At 41.5% G+C, this 16,194-nt stretch overlaps 1 protein-coding gene across 10 annotated transcripts in view; it reads right to left on the reverse strand.

The window, feature by feature from the left end:
* The window catches only part of cbfa2t3 (CBFA2/RUNX1 partner transcriptional co-repressor 3), a 74,521-nt gene that overhangs the window by 32,976 nt on the left and 25,351 nt on the right, over positions 1 to 16,194 (reverse strand). The window contains exon 1 of one of the 10 annotated variants that reach the window (XM_081358800.1): positions 9,832 to 9,881. The exons of the other annotated variants lie outside the window; for them this stretch is intronic. The gene's annotated coding sequence lies outside the window, so the exon portion shown is untranslated. Of the gene's footprint in view, positions 1 to 9,831; positions 9,882 to 16,194 lie in introns of those variants that run through there. 10 annotated transcript variants of the gene reach the window in all.

Here is a 16,194-nt window from a genome sequence, read left to right on the forward strand (position 1 = left end):
CCTGGGCCGGCCCTGCAGTAACGCGTCAGGGAGGATGGATGGGAGGATAGGCCAGGAGGTATGGAAGCTTGTTTCCACCACAGAATAAAACATTTTAAAAGATAATTGCGACTTTTTATCTCACAATTTGCGAGTTTACATCTCGCAATTCTGACTTAATTTCTCAGAATTGCGTGAAATAAAATCGCAACTGCGTGTTATAAAGTCAGAATTGCAAGATATAAAGTCAGAATTGCGAGATATAAAGTCAGAATTGTGTGAAATAAAGTCGCAATTGCTTCTTATAAAGTCAGAATTACAAGATATAAAGTCAGAACTGCATGAAATAAAGTCGCAATTGCTTATAAAGTCAGAACTGTGAGATATAGAGTCAGAATTGTGTGATATAAAGTCGCAATTGCGTGTGATATAAAGTCAGAATTGTGAAATATAAAGTCAGAATTGTGTGAAATAAAGTCGCAATTGCTTCTTATAAAGTCTAAGTGAATTAATATTTAACCTTTTGGCTACATTATTTATTTGTTAACCCATGGTATTAATACAAACTACACAATAGTACGAGCTGAACTGTTACTTCATTTATCCAATTTAGAAAAAGTGTTAATTTGGAATTCCACCATGGAAAAAGTGGGCCGGTCTTGGGCCTGAAACTCCCGGGCTGAAAAGTGGCCTCACTCCGGCCCTGCTTTATAACACACAATTGCGACTTTATATCACGCAATTCTGACTTTATATCACACAATTCTTACTTTATAACACACAATTGCGACTTTATAACACATAATTCTGACTTTATATCAAAATTGCAACTTTATATCATGCAATTCTTACTTTATAACACAATTGCAACTTTATATCACGCAATTCTTACTTTATATCACGCAATTCTTACTTTATATCACGCAATTCTTACTTTATGACACAATTGCAACTTTATATCATGCAATTCTTAATTTATATCACGCAATTCTGACTTTATAACACACAAATGCAACTTTATATCACACAATTCTGACTTTATATCACACAATTCTGACTTTATATCACGCAATTCTTAATTTAGAACAAAATTGCGACTTTATATCATGCAATTCTAACTTTATATCACGCAATTCTGACTTTATATCACGCAATTCTTAATTTATAACACAATTGCGACTTTATATCATGCAATTCTTAATTTATATCACGCAATTCTGACTTTATAACACACAAATGCAACTTTATATCACACAATTCTGACTTTATATCACACAATTCTGACTTTATATCACGCAATTCTTAATTTATATCACGCAATTCTTACTTTATGACACAATTGCAACTTTATATCATGCAATTCTTAATTTATATCACGCAATTCTGACTTTATATTATGCAATTCTTAATTTATAACACAATTGCGACTTTATATCACACAATTCTTGCTTTATATCTCGCAATTCTGACTTTATAACACACAATTGCGACTTTACATCACGCAATTCTGACTTTATAACATGTAATTCTGAAAAAGCCCATATCTCCCAGTAGAGTGCCATGGCCTGTGTCTGAAGGACGTCTGCTAAGCATCTGGCCACAGCTCTGACCAATACATGGACACATAAAAGCTGCATGGCACTTGTTCAGACTGTATCATGTTTGACACATATGTTGTGTCTTGTTCACGGTGCTGGATCATCATGCGTGTGGCATTCTGTTTTCAGACTCTAGTGACTCATAATATTTCATAGCAGTAAATCCGTCCAGTGTCCGCTGATGGAGATAAAGCGTGGCTTTGGCAGAGCGAGGCTGAGGGTAAATGTCACCGCTGTTGAAAACTTCCAGTCACACCTGTTCTCCTACTCAGCTGCTGCTGACGGGACTCCTCTATAACCCAAACCCCCCAATCCCCCCCCATCACCCTGACATCCCCATCAATGTCCTGCTCCTCCGCCTGTTGTTCACTCTTGTCTATCGGACGGACAGGCACTTGACAGCCAGTCACAAGTGCAACTGGATCTGCTGCTGTCCATCACCGAGACTGAACGCTTCACACCGACCCTCATCTCTGCTCCACTGTGGGACCAAACATGGCAAGTCTTCCTCACTTTTGTATTGGCCCGTATTGGTCATGTGACAATCCATTTATCTACTCAGATACCTAACTGTGGTGTCATAAGCTGATCTCCCAGTTCTGTCCTGAAGGAACAAACTCATTGTCGACAGTTATGGGATGGAAATAGAGTTTCTATCAGAGTTCATGGTTCGGTGTCCCAACAAATTCCAGCAAACTCCAAATCCCAGCAGTGTTTTTGTTGGATAAGTGTTTCAACCCTGTTGGTGTTTGTTTGGGCAGTGTGAAAAAGACATGTGAACAAACTTTTATCATCATGAGATTTAAGCATGTGATGTGTATAACAGTGCAGATGTTAATGTGTGTGTGTGTCAGATGGTACTGAGATTAGCATACAACATCATTGGTGACAGCTCACATTTGCTACTCGTTACTATCGTCTGTCGCCGAGAGGGACGCTTCTATGCCACAAACTTCAATGCTCATTTAGTCCATAAGATCTGATAAATGTGTATAAATTTTGCATGTGGAATTTTGTTTTTGGGGTGGACTTTATAATTACGGTATGTTGCTGTCTAATGATCCATCTACGTGATTGTTTTGTTATTGTATGATTTTACATCTTTGCTTTGTTGTACATTTTATATGCTAATGACAATATTCAGTTGTGCAAATCAAATTATTTTGTGTGTAATTTCTTTCTCGTCAATTATAATTGCCAAAACTCATATCCCATGGCATTTACTATGGAAGCTTGTTTCTGACACAGAACGGAAAATAAAAAAGGTAATTGCGACTTTTCATTTCACAGTTCTGACTTTTTATCTCAGAATTGCATCATATAAAGTCGCAATTGCGTGTTATAAAGTGAGAATCATGAGATATAAACTCGCAATTGTTAGTAAAAATTTCGTATTTTTTTCTGGACTTTATAACTCGCAATTGCGAGTTTATATCTCACAATTCTGAAAAAAGATGTCTGAATTGCGAGATATAAAGCCGCAACTGCGAGAAAAAATATCCGATTTGCGAGTTTATTTCTCGCAAATGACTTTATAACACGCAATTGTAACTTTATATCTCATAAATCTTAGAAATAAAGTCAAAATTGCGAGATGTAAACTCGCAATTGTGAGATAAAAAGTCGCAATTATCTTTACAAATGTTTTATTCTGTGGCGGAAATAAGCTTTGAGTACTTTAGGATATATAAAAAAATTTTTGCATGTCCAATTAAAATGATGCATGCCCAGAAAAGTGTCATTTCTTTTTAAACGTAGATTAGCTACAGTAAACGCACAAAGGTAAACATTAAACGTGTGCATGTTCCACCGGGCATGTGTTGAGCAGCAGGCGCCTCTTGTCTCAGTGCTGTCACTCACTGTGGATCAGTTGCCCTCATTTCTCTCCACTGTCACCTTCAGTCCGACAGACCTCCCGAAACACAGCACAACACCCTGACCGTATGTGGGGGCCACCAGCCCAGGCCATGTTCGGAGAAAGCCCCCATCGACATGTCATGTGCAAAAATAACTAAACGTACAGGGTCACAGCCAAACTACTAACAGCCAGATAATTGGTGCTCGACCTTTGAGGGATGACAGCTGCAATAGGGTGACGGGGTACGAGACGTGCTGAGGGTCCTGAGACAACATTTCTCATGTTTCTGTGTTGTAAAGGGGACATATCATGAAAATCGTTATTTCCATCAAGATGTGCTTCATTTTTGGTTTTGACAATGCACATCCCAAAGATTTTCAATGAATTTAAAAGGGAACACATCATGAAAATCAGACTTTTTCCGTGTTTAAGTGCTATAATCGGGTGCATCTACCAACTCAGAAAAACGTGAAAAGTGACAACCTAGTAACTTTGTTTGGGTGAGACTTTCTCTGCAAGCATGTAAAGAAAAAGCTGATCTGACTTCGCTCCCATTCTGACATAGGAAGAGGATCTTATTATAATATTACCGGCCCTTAATCTGCACGTTTACACACACGGCGCCGCAATTTGGTTTTTGCATGCGACAACAGTGACCAATTCTAACGCAATGGCAAAAGTTGAGCACAGACGAGCACTGAACACTATTAACCAAAGAATGTCACAGATGTCTAAAGTGTTACGCATAAAATAAAGGAAATGTGTAAAGAGAAAGAGCGACTTGTGCTGTCCCAGGGCAATAAACACAACAAGGTATTAGGACTAATGTCGCACTGGCCAGAATATGCACTAGGGTTAATAGTGCACTGCTCTGTGCATCGCTGTCTCTGTCATTGCCAAATGTAGACAGGTAGAGAGAGATCTCGCTAAAGCCACAAGCCCTGGCTGTCCATCTGTCACTCGGCCCAACAGCTTTCGGTCTCAGTGGGGACATTAAACAAAGAACAGTCACACTGACACACATCAGTCACAAATAACCTGAGTACACATCGATGTTAGTATTCAACAGGAGCCATATGCACAATCTGAAATGATTTAAATTTAAAAATATTAATAAAATCCCTTTACTCCCAGGGCTTCTGCTTTAAAGTTTCCTGACACAACAACAGGCCATAATCACTTCTTTTAATGTACTCTTAGGGGAGCAACACATGGTAATTCCCGCATGCATTCTCAAGGGATTCTGGAAGTTGCCATGGCCTGAAGCAGTGGCGTGAACTCCCACAGGAGGACTGGGAAAGAGAACGAGGCGCTGTCGGATATACGCGGACACAAGGTGAGAGAGGCAAGTCGGCCCTGCTCTGCCTGTTGTGGGATTACAGATATCTGATTAATCTGACCAGCTAAAGGACACAGTAGGACACACACACACACACACACACACACGGCACTGGATTTCACTTTTAATACATTAGAAAGTCCATGTATGAGCCCCTTCTCTGACCATCTGTGCTTCCATAAAGCCCAAACAAAGAATTACTTAGATAAGATACGAAGAGAGACATTGCTAACCGAACAGAATGACCGCTTCATTATTGATAAAAGTGTATATGCCCACCTATAAAAATCACGTTTTAATACTGTATCTCCAAAACAACAGCCTTTAAGTCTCCCTGTGGTGAAAATCAAGTTTTTAATGTTGTTTATGTGTCTATGTGGTGTTTTTAATATGCTCTAAGACAAACCATGTGTAAATTCATAAGTCGACACCATTGCTGAGTATTTCCTCCTTAAAACTGCAGTGAACCAAAGACAGTCTCAAAAACACGCTTTGAAATCGCTGGTGTTTCTGACGTCACAAACTACCTTGTAACCAATCAGATCAACGTGTGATCGTCAACCAGTGGATCTCTGAGCTGAGTGAGTGAGTGGAGGCGGGGCTCATTCGCATATTCATTTTTCAAGAAAAAAAAAAGTTTAAATATGTTATTTTGTTGATCAAAGATGAGTTGTAAGGGATATAATTATTGGTTACAGGGGGACTTCTAGGAGATAGTAAGAGAGACAGAGAGAGTGAATAACACACAAAGCTATTGCTGGTACACAGCATAAGGTGTGTGTGGGACCAGCATGGGATGATATTTTAATGAAACAACTAAGAACTAGCACACACAGCTTTAAAAATAAAGCATGTTCATACACAGTCAATCAAACCTTTATTAGGCACAAGAGCCACACTGTGAGATCAATAAGCCAAATAGATCTAGCTCACAATGCAATACGCTTTTACCAGACCTCCTACAGATGTGTGACTTGATCCTCAATGCTGTGATTCTGTAATGATGTTAAAGCAGTCTCTCTGGGCTTCCGCCCTGACCATATGCTTGATGTCTGGAGGAAAACGCACGTATAGGCCAGCAAAAACCAACCCTGTCCATCTGCTATTGTGCTATAATCAGATTGAAGGGGGGGGGGGGGGACACCACAAAAGTGCTCCTGTTTGTGATTCCAACACTTTTTGGGAGTCTTCTGAGATCAGCGGACATTTGCTTTTAGATAAAGATCCAAACACACAAGAATCCAGGCCCAGAATTCTGGTTTCTGTGATGTGCTCTTTTTAGAGTTTGTGTGTGTGTGTGTGTGTGAGGGTTGTATTTAGCTATACTTAAGTATAAACTTCTCTTTGAGGATGCCCAGGGTTACCATCAAAGTTAAAATAAATCATAAATAAAGTACTGTTTTGTGTTTTTAAATAGAGTAAAGAGGCAAATATACTGGACAAAAATGATCTTTTAAGGTTACTCTATAGTCATAATAATACGACTTACATAACAACAGAAGAAGTCTAGTGTATGACCTCATTTAAATAGCTAGGTACATGTGTGTGTGTGACGTGGTTCCTTGCTCACACTGGCACTTGTTCTAGCCGTTATAGTTCGTCCTGTGCTACCTTTCACTCAAACACAATAAAACCCCCTCAAGGTAACGCTCTCTCATCATTTCACATGGCTTCTTTTCCCTGTCCCTGTAACTACACACACCCCCCTTTCCCCTCCATCCAACCCTCTGTAATTCCCCCAGTCTCTAGGAATGCTCTTGTTTTTAATTTCTCCCAGCTGCTCTGGCTCTGTGCCCGACCGCCTGCCTTCCCACATCTGCTCCCCATCAGGCCGCTGCCGAGTCCACACAAACAGAGGCCTCTCATCAAAACAGCAGGATTACAGCCCTCGACCCCTGGCCGGTACTTCAAGACCCGTCCGTCCGCTATCCCTCAACCCAGCCATCCCACCATCTCCCACCATCTCCCCTCATCATCACCCAAAACCTCCTCTCCTCTATCAACCACGCTCCTCCTCCTCTAACAGACCTCTGGACTGGAGCCCATATTGTAAAAAAAGAGACATTGCCATCTGACCGGACATTATCCCAATATTCCTCTTTGTAGGGGTCTGTGTGAACTAGTATGGGAAGTGTATTGTTACCTAGAACACACATCATATGTGCGTTTCCGATGCGAAGGAGGTTCAGGAGGAGGGTCTTCTACTCGAACACCAACCTCTACTCTTACAGGGATCCACTTCACCCCTTAGAAGGCAGCTGCCTATTTACTGTAGGTAGCAGACTGAAAGGCAGCTCGTTGTGTATTGGAACAGAGTTAGAAAGTCAACTTGTCTACATCTAATCGGCCAGCATCATGTGCTCTCCACACCAAACTTATCTCTCAATTATTTACAACTCAGAGTACAATAAGGGTGAGAGAGCACGCAACACACAAACACACTCTCTGTGAGCCTAAGCAGGCGTCTTCAGCTGAGCAAATATGTTTTGAGAAAACAAACATTCAGATGGCAATAAATGCGTATTTAGTCACAAGCTGAACAGACCCCTGGGCCCTGAGACTCTGTATATGTATGTGTGTGAGAGAGACATCCAGCATGTACGTGTGTGTGGGAAAGAATGTCGGGGTCACCAAAACTAGTGTGTGTATAACCACAGTACAGTTGTGTTAAAGAGTGTACAGACACATTCTCTTGTCACTGTTCCAAAGAGATCCACATATCCTTCTGTTATGAGGAAGACGTACGCTAAATGCTGTGGAAGTGGTAAGAGGGGAATATCTCAGCTCAGCTTGACTATAACATTTTATGAACAGAGCGAAAGGAAACCTGTTGATTGACAGATCGTTTGGGGGGGGGGGGGGGACACAGTTTTACCCAAGAAGGATGTGTTCCTGGACCCACATCCTTGTCCCATGTCTAGGTCCTAGCCCTACCCTAAACCTAATCATTACCTATGCCTAAAATCAGAGAGAAATGAACAGTTGAGAATAATGTTGTTTCCTATCCCTAAAGCTGTAGCAATAGATATACCTGGAGAAAGCTATCCATTAGCATTCATGGCAGAATGATTCATTATGGCATCTACTGTACTAACATGGGCTAATTGTCAAAACTAACCAGCCAAACCTTGACCCCACTGACCAACAAGGATGCTGATTCAGGAACATGTCCTTCAAAATAAAGTCATGGTCTACTTCAGGGGGGCTTCCTCTTATCTTGCTGGTCCATGCTGGTTTATGCTGATTTGGTGCATGTTGATGGACCAGCTTAAACACCCCGAATAAAGCTGGTAAAACTGGTCTAGGAATTCTGGCTGGTTAGGCAAGTTGAGAAAACTGGGACATCAGGATCTCATGCTATGAAGCAGCATCCAAAACACAAGCTAGATTAGCTCTTATACGTTCTCGGATTTTATTTTGATTTATTGATCAAATTGTACTTAAGTCTCAATGCCATCTGTTCTCCGCAGGGAGGGTGTAATCAGTGGTCAGGACTCTGGAAAGTCCAGCACTACCCAAAAAGGCAAGAAAGAAAAAAACTTCCTTTTCAGATTTCTCCCAATGGCTGCTAATAAAACCCAGATGTTGCTGAGCTTCTCTCTACCCTACTCCCTCCTATCCTCTCTTCAGCCGCCCGGCCTTAGCCATTCCTAAATAAAGGAAAGTATTTGTGACATTCAGCCGAGCCGGGACGTGCCAAGAACAACTCCCCAGCTCGGTCCATCTGGAGTGTGTTAGGACAGCGCTGGGCACCAGTCGAGATGCAGAGATGAGTGTTTGGCCACTTCTGCATGAGTAAGGAACATTCAAGAGCAAATTTACAAGAAGGTGCTTGTTGTTTAGCTTCATGCAAGTGGTCTGGGGTTTTTCAGTGTGAAGAATCTCTCCGTTTCACAGTCCAAGACTCGTTTCTGACTCTCGTGTCCCTCCACCCTTCTGTGGACTTGTTGCGTTTGTAGTTGTTTCCTTTGCTGCCTGAAGTAACCGTCGTGCTTTAGGCGGTGGTCACGGTGTCTGTCGTTGTTCAGAGCTCAAGCTCACACACCTGAACAACAATAACTGTCACAAGCACACACACACACACACACACACACACACACACACACACACACACACACGTCCTCAGCTCAGACATCTGGGGACCAAGAGTAATGCAGGCATGCAGCCATCACCAACACATCTGTCAACTGATATTCAAAGACACAGAGTTCTTTAGTGAGAGGGGAAGATAAAATAAATGTGTAAAAGACGAGGAAGAAAGTGAAAGACTGTATGAATTAGGCATACACTCTGGGCTGACAAGATGTCTTGTTGCACATCGCTGTTAAATGACATTATCTCTGTCATCAACTGGCAGATGCCAACACAACAAGCAATGAGGTTTCTATTGGTTTATGGACCAACTGTAGAATCTCACTGGCCTCGTAATTCTTTACATTAAACATCATCTTTCAGAGAGAGAGAGAGAGAGTTTGGTTGATGCTGGAAACAACATTAAGCTACACAAAAGAATGAAACAGTTTTGTTCTTCTAGGAGAGCCATAATGTTTTATTAATGCTTGGACAAATAATAAGACATGCTTGTCCTTCAGCCCTACAGGAACGATCGTTATGGAACGATTGCAGTTTTCCCATCAAGGCTGATAAATAATTATAATAGCTTCGCTTTCCCTCAACTCATGTATTACTTTTATAGTATGGAAAAAAAGAGACAAAATGATCTATGACAGGAATCTGTTTGCTCTCCGCACTTCCACAAACAAGCTCCCCAATCAAAACACCTGCAGCTTCACCCAACACCAATTAGCTCATCAAGCTTTTAATTACTCTGTTAATTGCATACAGGCAGCGTGAGGGGCGGCTGGGGAATTAGACACAGAAGCCCTCCAGAGGACCCGCCTTGACAATCCTAACAAACAAAGAGGACGCGTGCCAAGCAAAACACACAGGGCCAGTACACACACACACACACACACACACACACACACTGCAGATCTCCTGCTCACATGACTGGAAGAAAAACAAGATTGGCTATAACGCCAGGCTACCATGCTCACCATCTGTTACTGCGCTAGAAGTGATGTCACATCCTGTCACATGGACGACTATTACCTGGGAGAAGGATGAACATGCAATGAGTGGAAAGAGTGGTAGTGTGGGCCACGTAGCATTGTACCATAGTTCGCCTATTATTTTTACAGTAAAAACCAAAACGACTGTCTACATCCATCAAAATTCCACAATAATATGTGAAATGCTGTACCCTCATGCCATCAGCCGTTACCTCACTGGCTCGTTATTTGATTAGACTGCCAAATGTGTCATGAGGCAACAATGTAGGATATCTTTAACTTGAGATGTTTACAGTTGAATGCAGTGCACTGATTCCCATGATGTTTTGTACAGTACTGCTAGTATTTAATTCGAAAAGTCTCGGCCATAAGTCAGGATATGGCTCTGCTAGCAACTGACTTCCTTTTTTCACCCTAACTCCTTGACTCGGATAACTAGCTCTTTTTTTCTCTCTCCCTCGTATATTCTCTGAGAAAACAGCAGAAGTGTTTGGCGTAGGAGGCGTATCCAGGAAATAGTGGCCCGACTCTTCCTGTGAGACAGGTGCACGATTCGGGCCTGACAGCTGCTGTCTCTCCACTGTATTCACTCTCTCTCGCTCTCTCGTTCTCTTAGGCTATGGCCAGCTGTAGCCTAGTACTGCTCTTGTTTGCTTTGGCTCTTGCGTCATTACAGCTTGCTGATTTATGGAGCACAAAAGGCTATAACCTGCTCAACTCAAAATCACATAAACATATACATAACCAAAGTTATCTATCTAGAGTGTATATTGATTAATATTCTCTTCTTCTATGAAATTATTGAAGCAGTAATGGTACAGTGATCCTCACCATTTAATCCATGTCCCAAGCACACAATTATAATTATTTTCTTATTTTCATTTTATGTAGCCTTTCATTCATTCACTTTCACGTTGCACTTTACTGTATTTTCCTTTTTTGAAGTGATTCCATTCATATTTCAAGCAATTCAAAACCCATCATGTTGAACAGTGCGCCTCTGAAGTGTCTCAGCTGAAAGAAATAATACATTATTTATCACTTTTAATATATCAGCCAAATGTTCTTATCGGGCCGATAACAATGACATTAAAAATTAACATAAATCAGCCGGTACCGATATGGTGGCCGATATATTGTGCATCCCTAATAAACTGTAGATAAAATATAAATATTAATTAATATACAAGTGAGCAGGCTACATAGGCGCACTGTTAATAATGCCTAAATATGCTAAATATGCCAAGAATATAATAATTAATTCCCTGTCCTTGTCTTTCTCTCTCGGTCATGCTGTGTCCTCAGTGGGGATCAATTCAGCTTTTCCCCTCCCCTTTTAATAGACACTTTTGATACTATAAAGTCTCTGCACGAATTTGTATTAATTTCCATAGGAATATCCTCTTAAAAGTACCCCCCCCCCCTTCCCTCCTCCAACTGGAACATTCTGGTATCAACAAAAAAATGTTTCTCCCAATTCCATTTGCTTTGAAAACATTCCTTTTTTTTGTATGGAAATTAAACTTCCTTCTGCTGGATCCCTGGTTGTGGAACAATAACTGATCAGAGAAGACCTCTGCGTTAGATTAAGGTCTTCGTAAGAGACTGGAGCCGCAGTGAAATTCAGCTCAAACCCATTTCAAGAATGACAGGATAGTCCGGCGCTCTGCTTCTGTTTCCGTGAGATAACGGCTGCTTTAATTTGTGAAAATACGCTACATCGTACGTCTCCCGGTCCCAATCCAGCCCAGAGCCCCTTCTCAATTCTTTAACATCATTGTGAGGAGAATTGTATGTGTGTGTGAGGGCTTAATAACTGAACTTCATCTGTAGTTACCACTCAGAACTGTGTGATAACTAACTGGCTGAGGGCGAGAGAGGAACTAGCTTTATCACAGACAGGAGCGCTGATATGAACTTCCACACTGTTTGATTAATAAACCCTTCTACAGCAGGGATTACTCCAGCTGGTGCCCTGTCTCTCAGCCATACTTCCGCTGGCAACTTATCCTTTTATCCTCCTCTCTTCCCCCCAACCCCACCTTCTTATTTACCAAGAGTTTGCTTATCATCCAAACAAAACAAGCCGAATCATAATGGGAGCCATTTCTCAAAGAGGTTTACAATGTCCCCAGTTTGACCAGATCACGTCTGTTTTTCATTACAGAGAAATGAGGATCCAACAATCTTGCAACATCAGCCTGAGCAGTCTCTTATTTCTTTGAGAAATGTGTCCGTATCTCTGACGAGAGCTTTCTAAAAATGTAAGCTTTAACCTGATTGGCTGATAGATTTCTGTAAGTCTGATGGGAGACAATGTGGGCTTCAAGATCTAACTGCTGTTTTTGGCAGAGTTTGCGAACTTAGCATTAATTAAAGATATGCAAGGCACTTAAAGGTGCAGTAAGCAAATTGTTATTGAACACTGTTGATATTTGAAATCAACCCAAACAAACACGCCCCCTCCCTTCATTTCTCCGCCCCCAAAATGCAGGAAACACAATGCATGTGTGTCTTTTGGATGTGTCTTTATCATAGCTGAAGTAAGGCAAAATAATGCTTTGTGAAAAATTAAGCAAAGATGACGAACGAACGACAAGGAAGAACAAAAATGCTTTCCTCTTTTGTAATGTCTCTCAGCCATCTCTCTTTCTACAATCTTTCATCAAATCTCCCTCTTGCTCACTCTCTCTCCACCACATAATGGGCCGACACGCCCCCTACTGCTGATTGGCTCACTCTCTCCTTCCCCATCATGAGTGGACACGCCCCCCACTGCTGATTGGCTCTCTCTCTCCTTCCCTATCATGAGTGGACACACCTCCCACTGCTGATTGGCTCTCTCTCTCCTTCCCCATCATGAGTAGACACGCCCCCTACTGCTGATTGGCTACAAGTGTGTTGTGCTGCTCGCCGATCCACTTTCAACAGCATTTTTCAGAAATCGCTTACTGCACCTTTAACACCAATTAAACTAAACCCTTGAGCACATTTGTATATTCAGTTTTGGAGATTTCAGATTTACCCCCTCTTAAACATGTGATTGGTTACTTCACATGTCAATCAGACAGTCTCTTCCTGTCTAAGTGGGCGGGTCTCGGCCACAAAAGCCTAGAGTGGACCAGACTTAATGCCGATAGTCTATTTTACATGCAATCTTTTATAAAGCTGACTAATTATGTTTTTAAGATAGGACAACACCATTTCTTGTGAGAACAAATGGGCAAAGGAAAGACAAGTAGAGCGAGTGTCTCTGAGAGTGATGTGGTTTTCTCTCAGAGTGAACTCCCCACTCCTACAATGTGGCTTAAATGTGTTTTTGTTACTCCAGATGTTTGGAAGCTGGCCGGCTCCACTGCTCTCTGACATTCTCCTTCTCCCGAAAGAGGACGCCATGTCACAGTAATGTCAAACACATGTGCTCACCGCACCGTCGCCGTCTTTCCCACTGTTTGGAGGGATAAACAGGGCTAAAACTATGGCAATTGCCCCCCTAGCCCATCCCTGCTGCTCCCTCTCACTGGCACTCCCGCTGGGAGCCCGGGGTCGGCACTGTATGATGACCGGATGGGGCAATTTGCCATAACAGTCGGATTTATACAGCCTTCACCCGTGAGTAGGTACTGAGACTCTAGGAGGCCGATCAAATATGACATTCATTAGATGTTAAATATGGACTGAGCGAGTGGCTACGTTCAGACTGTCAATTCGATTTTTGTGCATATCTGATTGAAATCAGATCAGAATTAGCTAATGTGAACAGCAAAAAAATCACATGAAACTTTTCAAGCTACATCTGTTTGAAATCCTACCCTTAATTGTTTGGCTGTTCACATTATGTGGCCAATATCAGATTCTGATATAACTAGTCACAGTCCTGAACTGATCTGCATGTGCAAAAGAATAATAACAAAGATGGCACGCAGTCATACGGAAGGCAACATGGAATCCAATGAAGTCCACATTCATTTATACGTTGATGTGCCGCAGAAGCCAGCGAATTTCAAGTGACCAAAGAACTAGCAGTGTTTAAAGTCTTTGGAGCGACTCCCATCAGCGTAGAGTTGTCGATCTCAAATCTCAGGACGGGGGACAAGGTTTTTCTCATATAGTTTTCCCTCAAGTTTGCCCTTGTATAGAGCGTCACCGTAATACTTATAAGTTCTATAACTAACCTCACTGCCGTCTTCCATATTAACCCAAGTGACCAAAGAACTCCCTGTATGTAAAGTCTTTTGGAGCGTAGAGTTGTCGATCTAGAGTGATGTAAATGTTGCACTGCAAAACATCAGACATCTGATTCAGGACCATATATGCATGTAGTCTAAATCAGAAAAGATCAGATTATGTGTGCTTTGTGCTGTTCACACTGTTTTGAATCAGATTTGTGCCACTTTTGCCTCTAAACTCTTCCTGTATCCCATTGATTTTGTGGTGCACACTGTGAAATTATGGATTTTTTATTTCATGCAGTGTGGCATTCCTTTCAATTCATGCAACTTTGGAAGGGGGGGGGGGGTCTTTAACCCAGTCTGAGATTCATTTCCTCACACCAGGACATAAGTGACACATAAGTGCTCTCTGTGGCAGCTAATGACCAGGATAATCTCCACTGAGCTCTTCTAAAGACGTCGACAAATAAACAAAACAGGTTCAAACACCTCTCTTGTAAAGCTTGCGGCCATCCCCACGACCGCACAATGCATTATGGGAATTAGGATGAGTGTGTAATCTTGTACATTACTTTAACCTGGCTCTTTTTCCCTCCATCATAAACGAGTGTGTCTCAGAGCGTCAGACGAAACACAGTAAACGCTGTCGTGTTCTCTTGCGTTCGGATGCTGGCGTTCGGGAACACACTCGTGTGAGACGCTTCTGGAGGGAATTACACCAAATCTTTCTGATCACACACTTTGACTCCGTAGTTTCAGAAACACCAAACCCAACATTTGAGATGCTGCAATGCCATTGGTCCGCTGGTTACTCCAGTTATCCAATCACAGCCTTAATGTTTCTTGATGCACATTGAGGGATTTATTCTGTAAATGTGTTTCCATTGTATTTTTTGCTCATCGGATAAAAAATGTATCCGCCTCAATTGACTTTTTAAGCGCATTTTTAGAATTTATTTGCATTGTTTTTTTATGCAATTCAAAATGTGCACACACAAAAAAAATAAGGTGGATGGAAACATATCTTATGTCGCTCTATTTAACGGAAATGGGATCAGGATATGCTGCATGCCAGATTCGAACCAGTGTACCAACATTATGAACGCAAAAGCCCTTTTTATGTCCCCAGCACATCACAATCTTAACTAATGACTAGTTAACTAACGAACCTTACAGGTGATTATATCAGATAATGAAATACGTTTTCTTTTTTTACTGTAGATTTAAGTTAAGTCTGTAAAACCTTAAATGTTGCTACCGTATTTTTTACGGTAAATTTCTGGCAATCACAGCTGCAGTTTTTTTTTTTACCGTAAATTTAACAGTATTTTTTCTGCGTCACGTGTTGTGTTAGCAAGGTCTTTCTCACAGGTGATTATATCAGATAGTGAAATCTGTAAAATAAGTCAGATAATAAGTCTGTAAAACCTCAAATGTAGTTTTTCACGGTAAATTGCTGGCAACCACAGCTGCCGTTTTTTTTTTTTACCGTAAATTTAACAGAATTTTTTTCCCGCCACGTGAAGGTCTTTCTCGCAGGTGACAGTCAGGCTACCTAGCCGATCAGGTGCTTATACTGATCGCAGGCTGACCCCTCGTTCTCTCGTTCTCTCCCTCCCCCCTTTACCGGCCGTCTGCCGACACCATCTCCCGCCCACCGCCATCTGCTCCTCTCGTTAATTACGAGACGGCAAACTTCACCTGCACCCGCACTCAAATTACAATAATTACCTCCAGTGCACACCATGTCCCTGCTCTCATTGCAGTCACTGCCACAAGGACACACTCTCCTAACCTGAAAACAGCTGTCCTGTACACTAGTAGAGTAAACCTAAGATCTCTGCCACACAGAAGCTGACACCTTCCACACGACAGCACAAGTGAGTTCTCACTGCAGATCCGTGCCGAGTGTTGCACTGACAGTTTGCATTGCACTTTTTTTTTGTACTAAACTAGATTCACAATGAGTGCAAATCATGAAGTACTCAGTGTGCATAAAAGTAAATGATTTTGGTGCATAATTGTTTGTTTGTGCATGTGAATTTTGGTGCATACTTGTTTTTACTGTTTTAAGCATATGTATTTAGCTTTTGTCAACAATTTGCATAAACACAGCCATTATGTTAAGACTGAGTCTTAAAGGGACAGTTCACCCAAACATTTGAATTCTGTCATC

This window comes from Scardinius erythrophthalmus, assembly GCF_964197995.2.
Source record: "Scardinius erythrophthalmus genome assembly, chromosome: 2".
Taxonomy (NCBI): Eukaryota; Metazoa; Chordata; class Actinopteri; order Cypriniformes; family Leuciscidae; genus Scardinius; species Scardinius erythrophthalmus.